General features: G+C 34.4%; 2 protein-coding genes across 6 annotated transcripts in view; one reads left to right on the top strand and one right to left on the bottom strand.

Moving 5' to 3' along the window:
- The window catches only part of LOC138710132 (nucleolar protein 12-like), a 717,371-nt gene that overhangs the window by 574,687 nt on the left and 127,677 nt on the right, over positions 1-15,007 (top strand). The window lies entirely within an intron of this gene.
- LOC138711282 (uncharacterized protein CG3556-like) overlaps positions 1-15,007 on the bottom strand; it is a 95,101-nt gene that overhangs the window by 28,212 nt on the left and 51,882 nt on the right. The window contains exons 6-7 of the mRNA XM_069842712.1: positions 4,209-4,318; positions 1,542-1,810 (exon numbers count right to left, since the gene is read on the bottom strand). The gene's annotated coding sequence lies outside the window, so the exon portion shown is untranslated. The remainder of the gene's footprint in view (positions 1-1,541; positions 1,811-4,208; positions 4,319-15,007) is intronic.

Below are 15,007 nucleotides of genomic sequence, written 5' to 3'. Positions count from 1 at the left end.
AGAATTTTAGAAATTTCGCCTACAAAACATGTTGTTGTTATTACTATTGACCATTGGTCCAATAATTTCTCCAAGAGTTTCTCTTAGCCTTTGTACACTAGTTCTTTTAGCCAGGATGTCAGCTAATCCTTGCTCACAAACCGTTTTGTGATACCATGTGTATACTAACAAATTTTTACATTCATTCTGTATAGTTGCAATCCCTTGTTTGAGCGTATCATACAGGTGTTGTACCAGTCCTATGTCTACGTAAGTAATGACATCCCAGAGATGCGGAGTGAACCACACGTTTGCTACAAAATCAAAATATATATGCCTGCCTGTCCTTTGATTTCTTCATTTTGAGTTGCTGAAAAGCATTCAACCTTAACAGTAGCCATACCAGTGAGTAGTGCTAACCACTTACATAAAATCATCTTGGTATGATTCTGAAAAAAAAAAAGAAACACAATTATTCTTTGTATTCCTTTACTTTATTGATGTGTACAGTGAACCTCTTTTTTCCCGTACTCGCAATTCTGCACAATTCGAGGTTAACTTTATTAACCCGAATAACCTTCCCACAGAGGGTCCAACTTTTTCCTATTCTCCTTTCGTAACAAGACCTTGCCTCCCAGAGCTATGTCATAGGTACATCTTTCGCTAGACCTTCTGTCACAATCTTCTATTATCCCTCTGTCTATCACTTCTTTTAACGATTTCTCATCCGCAACTGCTTTCACTGCTTCTCTCACAGAATCAAAGAAAATTCCATTTACAAAAACATTTTTTCCTAATTTAATTATTACCTTTTGTCCAATTGAAGCAATTAGTACTGTCTAAAGTAGATTGAATCAATTGTTCGACTATTGCCCCCCATAGAGTAATACTTTCGTTGGGTTTCTGATTTACCTGACAGAATTGTGTCGTATTGTACATAAAAATGTTCGTTGTACAGCAAAATATGCCTCTAGTTTTTCCTTTGTATCCTCCCATTTTGTTTCGTATGTTGGATGGATGTTTAAAGTTCTCCTAGTATTACCTGTAATCTTTGATAAAATATATTTGATTAATATATTCTCCTGATTTGCGTTTATTAATGACCTAGCTGACTTATCATTATCAATAAATTCATTTAGCGTAGATGGTTTGCCTGAAAAAAACATTTTTCAAACAATTTAGCAGCAGCTGTAATTGATAATTCAGCACTTATTCTTTGTTGTCTTAGAAGAGTGTTCAATTGGTCTTCTACAATTGAATTCGTTGATCTTGATCTGCTTGTGCCATGGTCTAAAGGGCTTTCACTCGGAGTACTAACTTTCACCAATATTTTAAGAAATTATAACAAGGGTTATAGGTATCCCACAAGCAAACCTCAGCTTGAACTCCTCGCGGCGCGCACGCTATACCCCTCTTACTCCCCTTCAGTAGGCGTGAGAGCATGCTGGGAATGGGAGCATACATCATCTGCGCAAGACAGTCACGCCTGCTGGTTTCTGCGCACTGAGTTTTCCTTGTTGGATGCCTCTAACAATGTCTCTCGAGACTAGTAATACACTCACCCAGATAAAGGATCTCTTGACTAGTTGGCCGTCGATCCTCGGACCTCGTCACCAGCAACTGGTCAGTGAGCTTCTACGGGGGTTGCTAACAGCTGGAGATACTGGAGACCTTCAGGTAACGGGTACCCCGAAGAGGAACAGCCACACTGGAACAACCAGGCGATTAGGGTCGACGTTGATTCCACTCGTGAAACAATCAAGGCAGTAGATGACGACTGTGGATACACTGGCCCCTTCTCATCTGTCTTCAACCTCTAAGACACCAGAATCTGCAGCAGAAAGTGTTGCTGTCAGTAAACATCATAAATATAAACATCTTACAGATAATTATATTTTTATTCCTTTTGCGGTTGAAACGTTTGGATCATGGTGTAGTGAAGCCAAAGCTCTTATCTCCACCATAGGCAGACGTTTAGAGCAGCTTTCTGGGGACACTCGAAGCAGTCAATATCTACGTCAGCGCATTGGTATCGCCATTCAGCACTGTAATGCAACAAGTAGGGTAAAGTTGCCTAATTCCGTGACATATTTAATAAAGTCTATATTTATGCCAAAATTGTATTAAAAATTTTCAAATAACGTCATAGCTACACTTTTTACAACATTCAGTGTCAACAGTTTCACAAGTTTGTTACATAATATATGATTCTTCATTGTTATACAGTGGCTCCTAAATCCGTGATAGGGATCCGTGATAGTGTTTTCCTAATTCTGTGATACTAAAATAATCCTCATTAACTGCTCAGAAAACAAACGCGTATTTGGAAAGACACATTAAAATCATGGTATATTGTTTTAATAGGGATTAAGCAAGAAATTACAACATAAAAGAAGAGCCTAAGTGACAAATTTCATAGAAAATACTAGTGTAGCTACAGGAATACATATTACATATTAATATATTATAAACAAAATAAACTGAAAGTTAAAATCAATACACAATTAAATTTGGATAAATTGAATTATAACACAATTATTTCTCATTATTTATATTCCTAACAACAGCAGTAATTAAGTTAAATGTATGCCCTATTATTTTATTATAATTATTATAATTGATGTTTTCTATAATTTATTTCTATTATTATTTCCACGAACTATTTTCTTTCATAGACATTAAATTTCACAACATAACATTTTCTATTCACGCCTAAACACCAATTCAGAATCATACTTGTTATCTATGACCTTCATTAATTTGCAAATATTTTCATGTTATTCTCTGTTAAAATACATTTATGGGTCCTATTGTCAAATAAGTGTCCACCTATAAGTCTTCACACACATAATAGTAACAATACAGCTTATCGATCCTACATAATAGCCCGTTTGCGATCTCTATCTGTCAGGACGATCAGAGTATGATATTAATTAATATGCATATTTATTATACAACTTATTGATTAATCTTGTTGCTGTACTTTTAGTTAGATTTTTAAAAGTGTTTTAATAGCCTTTTAAAACTTCAAGTTATTGTTTGTATAATTGGTCACATGTATTGTGTAATTTTGATATACACTATGTACAGATATCTATATTGTCTGAAGATACCCACACAGGACGAAAACGTTCACAAAAATAATTAAAATGTGTTAGCAAAAATATTTTTTTTGGGTTGACATTATAAATAAGTCAAGACGGAAACATTGAAACCATATTACTCTTTCATCATAATATGACTTATTGGATAATCTACAAAGATGAATTTAAAATTCAAATTTATGTACCTAAGTTTTTTAGTTTTCAGCAACATATACTATTATACAGCCGTCACTCAGTAAATTATAGAAATGGAGATCTAATTTAAGATATTCTCTATGTCTACTTATATAACTCCAAAAGTTTGAGCTTCATATCATCAATAGGCTATATCATTAATATGTATATTAGTGACAAATACTCACATCATGGCATTAACTATAATAATATTTCACTTTCATTGGTGATAATGTCATCGTAGTTTTTAATATCCAAAACACAGCTGTACTCAGAAAATTACACACCACAAAATCAGATCTGTAAATTATTTGTAGCAAGTCTTGAAAAATTTTAATAACGGATCACAGAGACATTATAAAATTACACAAATGAAGATCGACACATTGTCATTATGATGTCACAGAATTTGCTCTGATTTGCTCTAAATATGTTGGCAATCCTGTAGGTTATGGCCTTCGTATAATATTGCTTATTGTAGTGTGTGTGTTTTATTTTCATTCTCAAAACTGACGACAGATGGATTTTGGAAAATAGGAAAATTGACATTTCACTGAAAACTACTATTTTTCTGCAAATCTTTGGGTTCCAAACTTCAAAATGAGGAGTTATTCATTAAAATCCGTTTAGTCATTTTCCCGTAATTTCCATTACCAGTTCAAATTATGTGAACGTGCCGATATTAAAAGGGCATATTTCCATGAAACCACATTTGTGGGAAAACACAAAAAACATATTCACATCTAAACCAAGAGACAGACTTATTAGATCTCAGGTGGGCTACATAGAACTGTTTAAGAGACATGGACTTCAACAAATAATCTTTCATTAAATCTACCGTATTAAGAGTAATCATATTCCAAAATCTACTAAATTATACCCTTTTAACAAAAAATTAAAGAAAAAAACTTAAAACAATTATAATTTGTGTTTCAAACTCAACTAACTTACATATTTATTAATAATAATGTTTATATGATTTCTTCTAGCTCTTCTTCCTAGTTTACTGTCCCTCCTGGTTCCACATCAACTCCTGGGTCATTCTCCATTGATTTATGTTCCTGCGGACACAGATCATTCCCTAAACTCTTCATAGAAAGCCTTATATTCGTCTGGAACATACTGTATAGCCTTGGAAATGTCCTCAAGCTTTGCCTTAGTTATTGGTATTCTGTTTTTATATGCAAGATTAAGAAAGGGTACTGCTTCAACGAACTGTCTTGATCATGGATGTCCAAACGCCTATAGAACCAGGAGATATTGCACGTCAAGTATGCTGTGCTAAAGTCAATAACTTTTCATATAAAATAGGAAAAACGACCTTAAAGAATATGCACTGCTAGTTGCTTACGCCAGGGGTTACCTCGTACTACAGTGGCTGTATATAGACAGTGGCGACAAGACAGCTTAAGCTCCGCCCATCCCCCATGTTGTTGCATAGTCAAGCAGAGGCTATATGGATATAACTTTTAATATATCTGGAAATTGAGTCCCTATCCTTTAATTTAATCTAATTGGAGCTTCTAGTATTAATATTTCGTACCTGAGAAAGTTTCTTGAGAGGTCTCCCATTTTCAATGTCTAAATATAAACTGAGCTGGAAAAATGACATAAAATCAACATATCACTTTTACACATGAGGAAGGGAAAAATATGTTGATACGGATACACTTTTAATATCTGTATTTCCCAGTACATTTAATTTTTTTTTTTTTTTATTTCAATACATTTTCGGAAATACAAAACAATATCAGAAGTCATAATGAATCAAAGTAAACAGTATACATGTCAACTCTCATAGCATTTTAAATATTGTGAATGGTACCTGGAAAATTATACTGACAATACATTACACAGTAAACTTATTGTATTTATTAACATTCCATGGTATTCATACATTGCTTCACAGCTAGAATATGGAACAAGTTAAAGAAACTTAATACTACTGTAAACTCTTAATTTAGTCTAGTTGAAATACAAACAGAAGAGGTTTACAATATAGTTTACTTGTACAACACATAGTTTTAATATCAATTTCATGAAGTGTTGTTGAATGTCATGAATTCACCTACAGAATAGAAGGCGTGAGGAATTAATAATTATACAAACAGGCCTATGCAAATTCTTCTGGTAACAGTGGTGAACATTATAGTTACATAACATCTCCTATAAGAATACTATTATTGTATTTGCTTGTTACATTTAATCTTTTTTTCACTACAATATGCAAGTTTTCAGTTAGGCATACATACCAAGGAAATGGCATACTGCAGTGGAAAAAAAAAAGACCATGTGAAAGCTGCAAATATAATGACGACGAGGAAAGGTTTTATTTAACCTGGTACAGTTAAGACCATAAGGTTTTCTCTTACACTGAATAGGGTAAAACTTACTTCATAGCCAAACATAAAAAATATATTAGATATAAGTAATTACATATTAATAGTGTTAAGTTACAAACGAATATGATTTACATAATAAAATCAGAAACAAAGAATTTAATAAAATATCATTCTAACAGGCCATAGTGCTATAACAACGATCTACAAAATTATATTTGTAGACTTGTAAACATAATGATTTCCTACAACTAGTTGCAAGGAAGGAGGAGGCAAGTCCTATGGTAGGGCTATCACTTTACAGCTTCTGACAAACTGGTGTATACTGCATTTCCTCAGTATAAGATGAAATGGTTATACCGCCATGACTCGGTCCCCAGAGCCTCATTTCTTAGAACAGGGTGCATCACGAGAAGGTGAGGATGGGAATTGAGTAGGAGAGGTTATAGAATGCACATCACTACCCTTTGCAACCCTTGAATGAAATATACACAATAAAAATAAAAATGCACACTGTGGAATACATGTTAATGTTAAATTACTATCAAATACATTGAAATCAGAAACAGACAATTGAAAAATTGTACACAATAGAAATAAAAGTAAACACACTGCAATACATAATCTATTAGTGTTAAGTTACAAGAATATATGATTTAAGCTACATAATAAAATCAGAAACAGAGAATTCAATAAAATGTACACAATAAAAATAAACACATTTGAATACAATACCAGAATTATTAGTGTTAAATTATACTACAGTGAATGTCCAGCAATGGATTTACTTGCATAGGTATTAGTAGCTGGTTTGCAGATTTTAGAATTAATTTTCAGTCTGTATACAATGTATCTGCTAATAATTTTAGTTTTCAGTTCATGACAGTCAGGCATGTTCAGCTCTAATTTGCTCTCTCCTTGAAGTAGAATTGTTTCAAATTTACATCTTGTGCAGAAACACTTGGAAGGAACATTACAAAAATATTTTCCATTTCAACAAAGAATTGAAATGTTTCCTCTGAACAGAAAAATAGTGTGTCTTCCCTGAAGCATTGAAAGTTTGTGAACCTGGTAAATGTTTCATACATAGGCGTTTTAGAACCCACAGCAGATATGCATGTTGAACATGTTTTTGATGTTTTCTGGATACTCTGAACGATATACATTATATAAGGAATTCAGTTCACTAGAATTGAGACTTGCCATAGCATGACTCACTTCTGCAGAAATTTCTACTTCTTCAGACTTAGGCTTTACCTCATGTAATGTGTCCAAGAATCCAGAAAGAAATTCCCTGTCATCTTCTTCGTAGCTACTACAAGATGCATTTCGTAAGTATTGTGACACACAGACCAACTTGAGGTTATTTTTAACCTGGACTGCATTTGCAACACACTGTTTACTTTTTAGCACACTGAAAAGATTTTCCAAACAGTCCTGAGGAAACCTGCTAGTTAAAAGAAACTTGTACTGTCTGTCTTCCAATAAATTAGCCTGCAGTTCTAACATGGCCTGCGTTGAAATTAGGACACCAGTTTGAGATGGTTTCCAAATTTTTTTCTGACCAACTTCCATATTACAAAAAAGATCCCTAAAATCTTTTAAGAATGCTATGGAATCTCTGTAAACATTTAAATTAAATTTACTTAAAGCACATGATGGATCTCTAGAGGTCCTTAAATGAAACCATCTTTCTACTTGGTCCAAAAAACCATGCAGTAGTTAAGTAAGCAGGTTTATCAAGTTCTTCAGCAAGAAATTTCAGAGGACTGCTTACAGTGTGGTTTACCACATGTGCTGATGTGCACACTTCCATCTTGCCGAAGTGACTAGGGAACAGGTCTCGTTCTGATAGTTTTGGTGCCAGCTTAACCCATTTATGCCCGTAACTTTATTTTTGTCCAAATGTTGTGAATGTCACACAGCTTTTGTTTTTATACATTTTTAATTGTAAATGAGCGAACACAGATGAATCTTTACATTTAGGCCCTTTTTCAGGGTGGGTCGTTAACGACCCAGTGGGAAAATCTGATATGCATTTTTTCTTTCTTTTTATTTATATCTAAATTACTACATGTAACGACAGTAATTGTGAATATTATTTCTTTGTGTTATTGAATCAACAGTGCATAAGTAAACATTCACATAATGTTTAGTCATAAAAATACGTATAGTAAAATATAAATGACTCAATATTATCCAAACACATAATTACCATGTTATGTATGAAACTCTCTGATGCACTTGTCATGAAGCAGAGCCGGGCATGAAGGTTTGGAACAGCCTTTAGTAGTCTTGCTTTTGCAGACAGCGCATCGGCGACGTGGCTGACCAACCGCCAGCAAGTGTCCAGCATTGCGACGTGCTGGACCTGTGACCATATTTCCCACATTCAGATGCTTTCTGAGCCCCGGTGAAAATACTGGTGTTCCATATTTCTGCATCATAGCAATTACAGTTGTCCGTCTGAATGACAAATTATCCAAGGAAATTCCTGTTGATCTTGCTGTTAACATGCATTATTCATGGCGACATCAAACATCCACAAAAGAATTGGAACATACCATTTTTTCCCTCTTATTCCAATTCTGTATGCTGCTATGTTTTGATCCATCTGATCAACACCTCCCATAAAACTATTGTATTTCTTGATGACGTGGATTGTGTAATGGATATCCTCTTCTTTGCTTTGGCTGAGTACCGATCTGCTGTTCCTATAGGGTGCACGCCAAACTCATTTGAAACAACTGTCAAAATATTCAGCTGGATGACTGTCTTTAGAAAATGATAATGGATGACTCGACTGGACAGGATTATAAACTGGTGGAAAATTAGGGAGGGTCTGACCCTTCTTCCACTGTGGAATATATTTTGTATTCAGTACAGATCTTGGATTATAGTTTTTATCTCCTCTTGTTTTAGTTGTAGTCTCTACCTCAGCTTCTACTTCCAACAATACCGTAGCCTCCAATGTAGACTCAGGGGAATCATTTTCAACATCACTTGTTTCATTTGAAAACCTTACCTCAGCTTCTGCTTCCAACAATGTCCTCGTCAAGCAGTCTGGATTACTACACTCCTCATCTCCAGAATCCCCATCGCTTTCTCCATGTACAGGTGGTGCAATATAAACATCAATTTCTCCAGATATGCTCCTCGTGTCTGTTGCTTCAAGTTCAGATATTATTTCATGAGTTTTCAGTCCCTTCCTAGTATATCAAAACAAAAATAAACTATAACTAACGAAAAAGAATCATATAAACAGAAATATTACTAAGCGACCAAATGGTACCTCTCATTTTCCCACTGGGTCGTTAACGACCCACTCTAAAAACTATTGTCATTGTTGCTATATTACTATAACTGTTACAATGCTATCAGGATATACTGTATTACTTACATTTTGATGTTTTAGATCCGTATTCAGAAGCTCGGCAATGAGCCACACTCCATGCCAACAAATAGAAATTATTAGCTATGTGCTGCAGAATTCTAGTCAATTACGCAAGCTGAGAGATAGATTCAAATAAAATGTGAATGGTGCAGCACTAATCAAACACAGATATTTATAACTCAAGACAACACTCTCAGTTACCAACAAGTCACAATATAACACTACCGGGATATTTTATACAAATTACAATCACTGGGTCGTTAACGACCCAGTGGGCATCAATGGGTTAAAAGAATGCTCTTTTTCATGTGCAATTATTTCATAAATATGGCTTGCCAGAACTTCATTTGTGGGTAGCTTTTGTTTCTCTTTAATATCATTGGGTATTCTAATCACCTTATTCGATATGAACATTGATTTAATGTTTTTAAATAAATGTGGTACATCAGCAAAGACAAATACAACTTTATCCGAGTGCAGTGGATGGGCAACTGTGCACTTGATCTGCCTGCTGTTACACCCCACTTTTAAAAACAATAAAAACAATATTTTGATTTCGAATTTTTTTTCTATGCTTCCCTTGGACACACACCTATCAATAAAAAAAATTGCAGCGCAATTGTTTGAATATCATAGATGCTACGACGTGATAATGTTAAATGGAATGGTAAATATCATTCATTCTTGGCTACTCCGACTATCAGCTAGCAGCCTGTCAAGCTCCGCCTTGAGCATACCTCTTGCTTCACTCGTGGCGGGAATCCTGTCTCAGTGGTTGTAAAGTTTTAAACACTGCACACAATGGATGTAGAAAAACTGATTGCTCGTGTCCTCGAAAGACCTGCCATGATATTAACTTTTCATATAGATTCAAAACTCGAGGTGGAGTTTAATTAATTTTTAAATTACAAACTACTAGTGGATTCGGACAAATGGACATCGTCGTTCACCAATAGGCCTAACTGATGTAATGGGAGTCTTCAATCTCATTTCAAGAGTTTAATCGCTTTCTTCTGTATGTGCCTTAATACCACGAAAAATAAAAAATAAACAAATAAATAATAACCAATATCAATCAATTATTGAGAATGTTCACTAGGCACTATTTTGTAAGAATTGTACAGTATTTATCTCAGTGTGAGTATAAGCCGTTCTTCCTGCAAAATAGTCTTCTGTATGGAATCTTTAGTTAAATAGTAAAGGTAATCGAACGTTTTGATTTCCATCCTCTGGTAGCTAATAAACTTTTCTGGGAAGTTCGGCAGATTTTTAAAAAAGATTATATTCACCAAATGCAACCCTTTCATTATTTACAGGGTGAATGGAACACTCTCGAGAAAAGGATTCTTGTAATATTAATTACTTTGATCCTGCACTGTCTAATGAATCAAATTCGTCCTTACTACTTGAATCCATTGCGATATCAAGTCTACACAGAGATTCCAACTATGAGTCAGCTGAGAGATTAAAGCGGCCTGTAAACAAGCTCCACTGTGTGCACACCAAGCTTCATAACACTGATAGCGGAGTCTGCTAGGCACCAATGTGTTCGTACACTGACACACCTGCAGTCTCTCAGCACTAGTCTGGCAAGTGATCTTTCATTTAAGTAATGAATTATTGTTTATTTGCGGAAATGGAGTGAATCCTACCTCAAGTCCAGAGCAGTTGCTCAAAATGTTTTCAATTACATCCTATGCACATACTGCAGCAAGGCTGAAAAGTTAGCCAAAAATAGTAAATGCAATTTTAACACATTTACTTATCTACTTTTGGTATTATATGAAATAAAATAACCTAACAAATATACATCAGTGCTACTTGCTTACTTTTCAATATGGTTTGATATTTATATGTTAGTCACTGTCAAAGGAGTTGTCCTCCCTGTCAGAGGTTTCTTTCTTCTCTTTTGTCCACTCTGGTAGTAAAGACATGAAAAGTTTGTCGTCTTTAATATTAACAATTACTGGCTCTTGTGACCTCAAAATGTGGTAAGATGTATGGACATATGGTTCAATAGAACTTGAATTTTTACTTCTGCATGGATTTCATGACTGAAACTGATTCAGGATAACAAATTTTCTGAGCATTTAAGATTCTCTTGTAGGACGGGTATATGTCAGCACTTAGACCTTTCGTTTCTTCTCTCATTACATTAGTAAAATTGGCATTCAGGAAAAGTTCCAGCACTTCATCCTCGTTGTAGTTTTTCATAACAGAGCTGTTGGTGGATGTCAACCTCCAAGATTTTCTTATTTTAGAAGCACTTGGTGTTTTTTTTTTTTACATCTTCTCTAAGAGTTTTGTGTGGTCCACATTACCAGATCCACGATGTTTCATTTGTGCTGCGAAAGTGAAACTCTCCACACTTTCTGCTGATTTCCTCGACACTTCAGTTTTCCTGCGCTTAAAGCTAGTATTGCTCTCTCCAAATTCCGTCTGTGGTCTTTCTCTCTTCCCGACTAGGTTTTACAACTTTGAAGTGGTACACACACTATTTATCCAATCACTGTTCATTGTTTTTCAAGAACCTATCAACCATTCTATTTGATTCATTGGATCTGTGAAACAATTCGCCACAAAACCGGAAAATATATCTCTGTAATAATTTTACCTGATAGGAGGAGTTTTCTATATCAGCTTTTGCTATAACAAACTGAAACAGAGTGTCACACCTGCTCTTCTCTTTCTACAAAATATTAAATAATTCCCTCCATGAACAATGATATTTCATTCTGAAATCAAAATAAACTATATAATCCTTGTGGTTTTGCAAATATTTCTATATACTAAGTCAAATTAAATTTGTTTTTCTTTGTGGAATAATAATGAATTAATACTGAAATTAAGCGTATTTTAGTAGATTAATTTGTCACTATGCAATGAATTTAATAAAATTTTATAAAAAGGGGCAAATATAGGTTAATTTTCCATTTAAGACCATAAACTAAATATATTAGGCAACACATCCGTTAAATAAATAACACTGGGCAACATCAGGCAATTATTGTAGGTCTGTATAAAGAATAAACTTCAAAATCTCAAACTATACATCCTATAATAAAATATCCTCAGCAACACAGAATATTTCAGTTGATCAAAATAGATATAATATATAAATGACAAAACTTAGTTTTACACAATCAATAATAATAATTGCTTCTTAATTTACAACAAGAACACAAAAACAATATTTCAATCTTTTATCAAAAACACGCAACCACAACACTTTAAAGACTATGTAACAAATAATTAAAGGAATGCTGCTAAGAGAGTGACAGGTTTATAACTGCCAGACGATAAGAAATGAGGGGACTAAAGTAAATAGGCCTACCATAAAACTAAAAATGAAATCAACATTTTTGGCTAGCTTTTGTGTCTCTAGGAAGCACTATGCAATGGGATACTAGACATGAGGTCGGGAGAACTCGACGCACTAATTATCATACAACAATCTCGTAGCTGGGTAAGAATTCTGGTAACTTGGGTTTGCTTTAAGTCTGGCCCAGAACATAACACACGTCGGACAAGTTTTATGTCTGCCTCGGTTCCTACAGCTTTTGGGGTTATATGACAGGATTAGTTTCTTTCAGATGTAGGGTAAAGGTTGGTAATATTGTGATACTAATAATATTATGTATGATAGTACTTTTTGAGAATTTTTTACAATTTTACTGAGCAACAGAAGGACCAGTTTTGTGCAGAAACTTGTTCACGAACATTCCCTTAATACATTGACGCAAAAAACCAATCTTCCTCTCGCTCAGTAAAATTATAAAAAATTCTCAAAAAGAACTAGGCTATCATAATATTATTAGTATCTATTACCAACCTTCACTCTATGTCAAGGTTAAAATTTAAAATTTTATACCTTCCTACTGTAATCAATAATCTTTCATCTATGGTACAACAATTACTGAAATGGGTTAGCAATAAAGAATGTGCTATGTCTCTTTATGTATCTAGCTGATTAGCTTGCCAGCTATCACGTGTCATTGTAAAATACACCTTAGCTGGCATATTCATTAGCATGCTTCTGATGTTCTTGTCACCAGGATCTGCTTGCACCTGATCACTGCCCTTCCCATGTCGTCCCTTCTTTGATCCACTTCCTCCTTTCTTATTCTTTGATGCAATAATAATAGTCATCATCTAGGTCATCATCAAATATTTCGCGTCCATCTTCCACATAACCACAGCCATCAGAAAATCAATTCATACAATACATGGACTTGAAATCAGCATCTCTTCATGTCACAATTGAGGTGGTTAGAAACAAAGGGGTGTAAGTGACATTTATAAAAAAAAAATGGTTTAAGTGCATCCAAGGTAAATTAAAGCATTTAAAATTTCAGTGGTAAAGGGATATATCTTTAACCACATCACACATTAACATTTAAAATTAAAACTTCACGGAATTTACGTATGCTTAGTAACTTTTAATCACATGTTATGGAAAATAACATAAGTACACTTACAACCCTTTGCTTCTGACTGCCTCAATTTCAAACTTAATTTTATGTACAGATTAAAATTACTGTACACTGAAACTCAGTTCACATAGTAGGCTATATGGACTTGAAATTGGCATCTCTTCATGTCATAGTTTCAAATTTTAACTTTATATAGAGTTTAAAAATGAAATGTAACATAATACGTAATATATAATAAAATTAATACTGTGAAAACTACAAGCAGCATACAAATACTGAAGGGTTCGAATCGCAAATCTAGTACTATAACTAGATAACTGCAAACCTAATGTTTTTTTTTATTAATTAGGGAACAGCTTTTGTGCATCCAGCCTATTGTCTCCATGTACAGTAATGCTGTGTAGTACATTTTTTAAATAAATTATTTGGCTTAAGAACCCATAATGGACCTCTAAGCTTGCTACTTAAACAACCCACTGAAGTAACAGTATTAGACCCGTGAAATATCAATTGCAAGAAGGAAAGCTGTGGAGTCACTACATGAAACCTCTATTTCTTACAAAAGCTTACTGTATTAAAATGGAAAATCTATGAAAACTGTAAATCATACTATACAACAACCTGTCAGATCTGGTGATCGGGCAGGCCACCATCCACTGCAAATAATCCATTGTTGAAGTCATCCAGAATATTTAGTTTATCCCTAGCGATGTGAGCTGCTGCATAGATTTCACATTCTGTTGTGATAGGAATGGATAGTTAATCTGGTTACAGTACCATTCTGCGGTAATGGTTTAATCACAAAAAAATGGGCCTATAATGCGCTTCCTAGTCAGAGTAAACAAAACACCAACCTTCCGGTTATGAAAAGGAAATTTCTTAAATCGTGGGGATTTTCAGTAATCTACAAGCTAGTTGTCCAGATGTTAACATACCCACTCAGATAGAACCATGCCTTATCTGTGAAAGTCACCTCCAGAATTTCCTCACTTTCTTCAGACAGAAAGTCCTGAAACCTGCAGTATTGAACATACAGTGCCACACTCTACACAAAGCACTTCACTAGTCTCTTGCTTAGTTCTTTTTCCAGAGGTCCGCAGAAGATGCTCCTTTTTCTATTAAAAACTTCCTTTGCCAATGTTATTCTCCTTTGACCTTCTAGCTATGGAAATAGCTGAAGAAATTGCATTTAGATATTTTCTAAATACTCTCTTATATTACATCACAGCTAACGTACAAGTTTAAAATAATATGTCAAGCTATTATTGGTCAAAAACAGAGAAAGTAAGCCTACAGAGGAGAAATAAAATGGCACACATACAAGGCACATATCTACAATGATTGTTACTTGCATAAGTTATGATAGAGACAAAACCGATCACTGGTGCAAATAAGGTTAATATTGTATTGTGCCATGATGCTGTACCAGAAATGTATTTAAGTGGCTGCAAGACTTCGGTTTTGTTACTAAATCATACAGTTGCCTAGTGTTCATCTCCCATGAAATTATTTTCTGGGTTAGGAATAGATACGTGGTACTGTTATGTTAAGAAATGGTCTTAATCATCATATTATGGAATGACG

This window comes from Periplaneta americana, chromosome 12 (genome assembly GCF_040183065.1).
Source record: "Periplaneta americana isolate PAMFEO1 chromosome 12, P.americana_PAMFEO1_priV1, whole genome shotgun sequence".
NCBI classification, from domain to species: Eukaryota; Metazoa; Arthropoda; class Insecta; order Blattodea; family Blattidae; genus Periplaneta; species Periplaneta americana.
The sequence above is the reverse complement of the archived record's forward strand: the minus strand, read 5'-3'. Positions and strand labels throughout refer to the sequence as shown.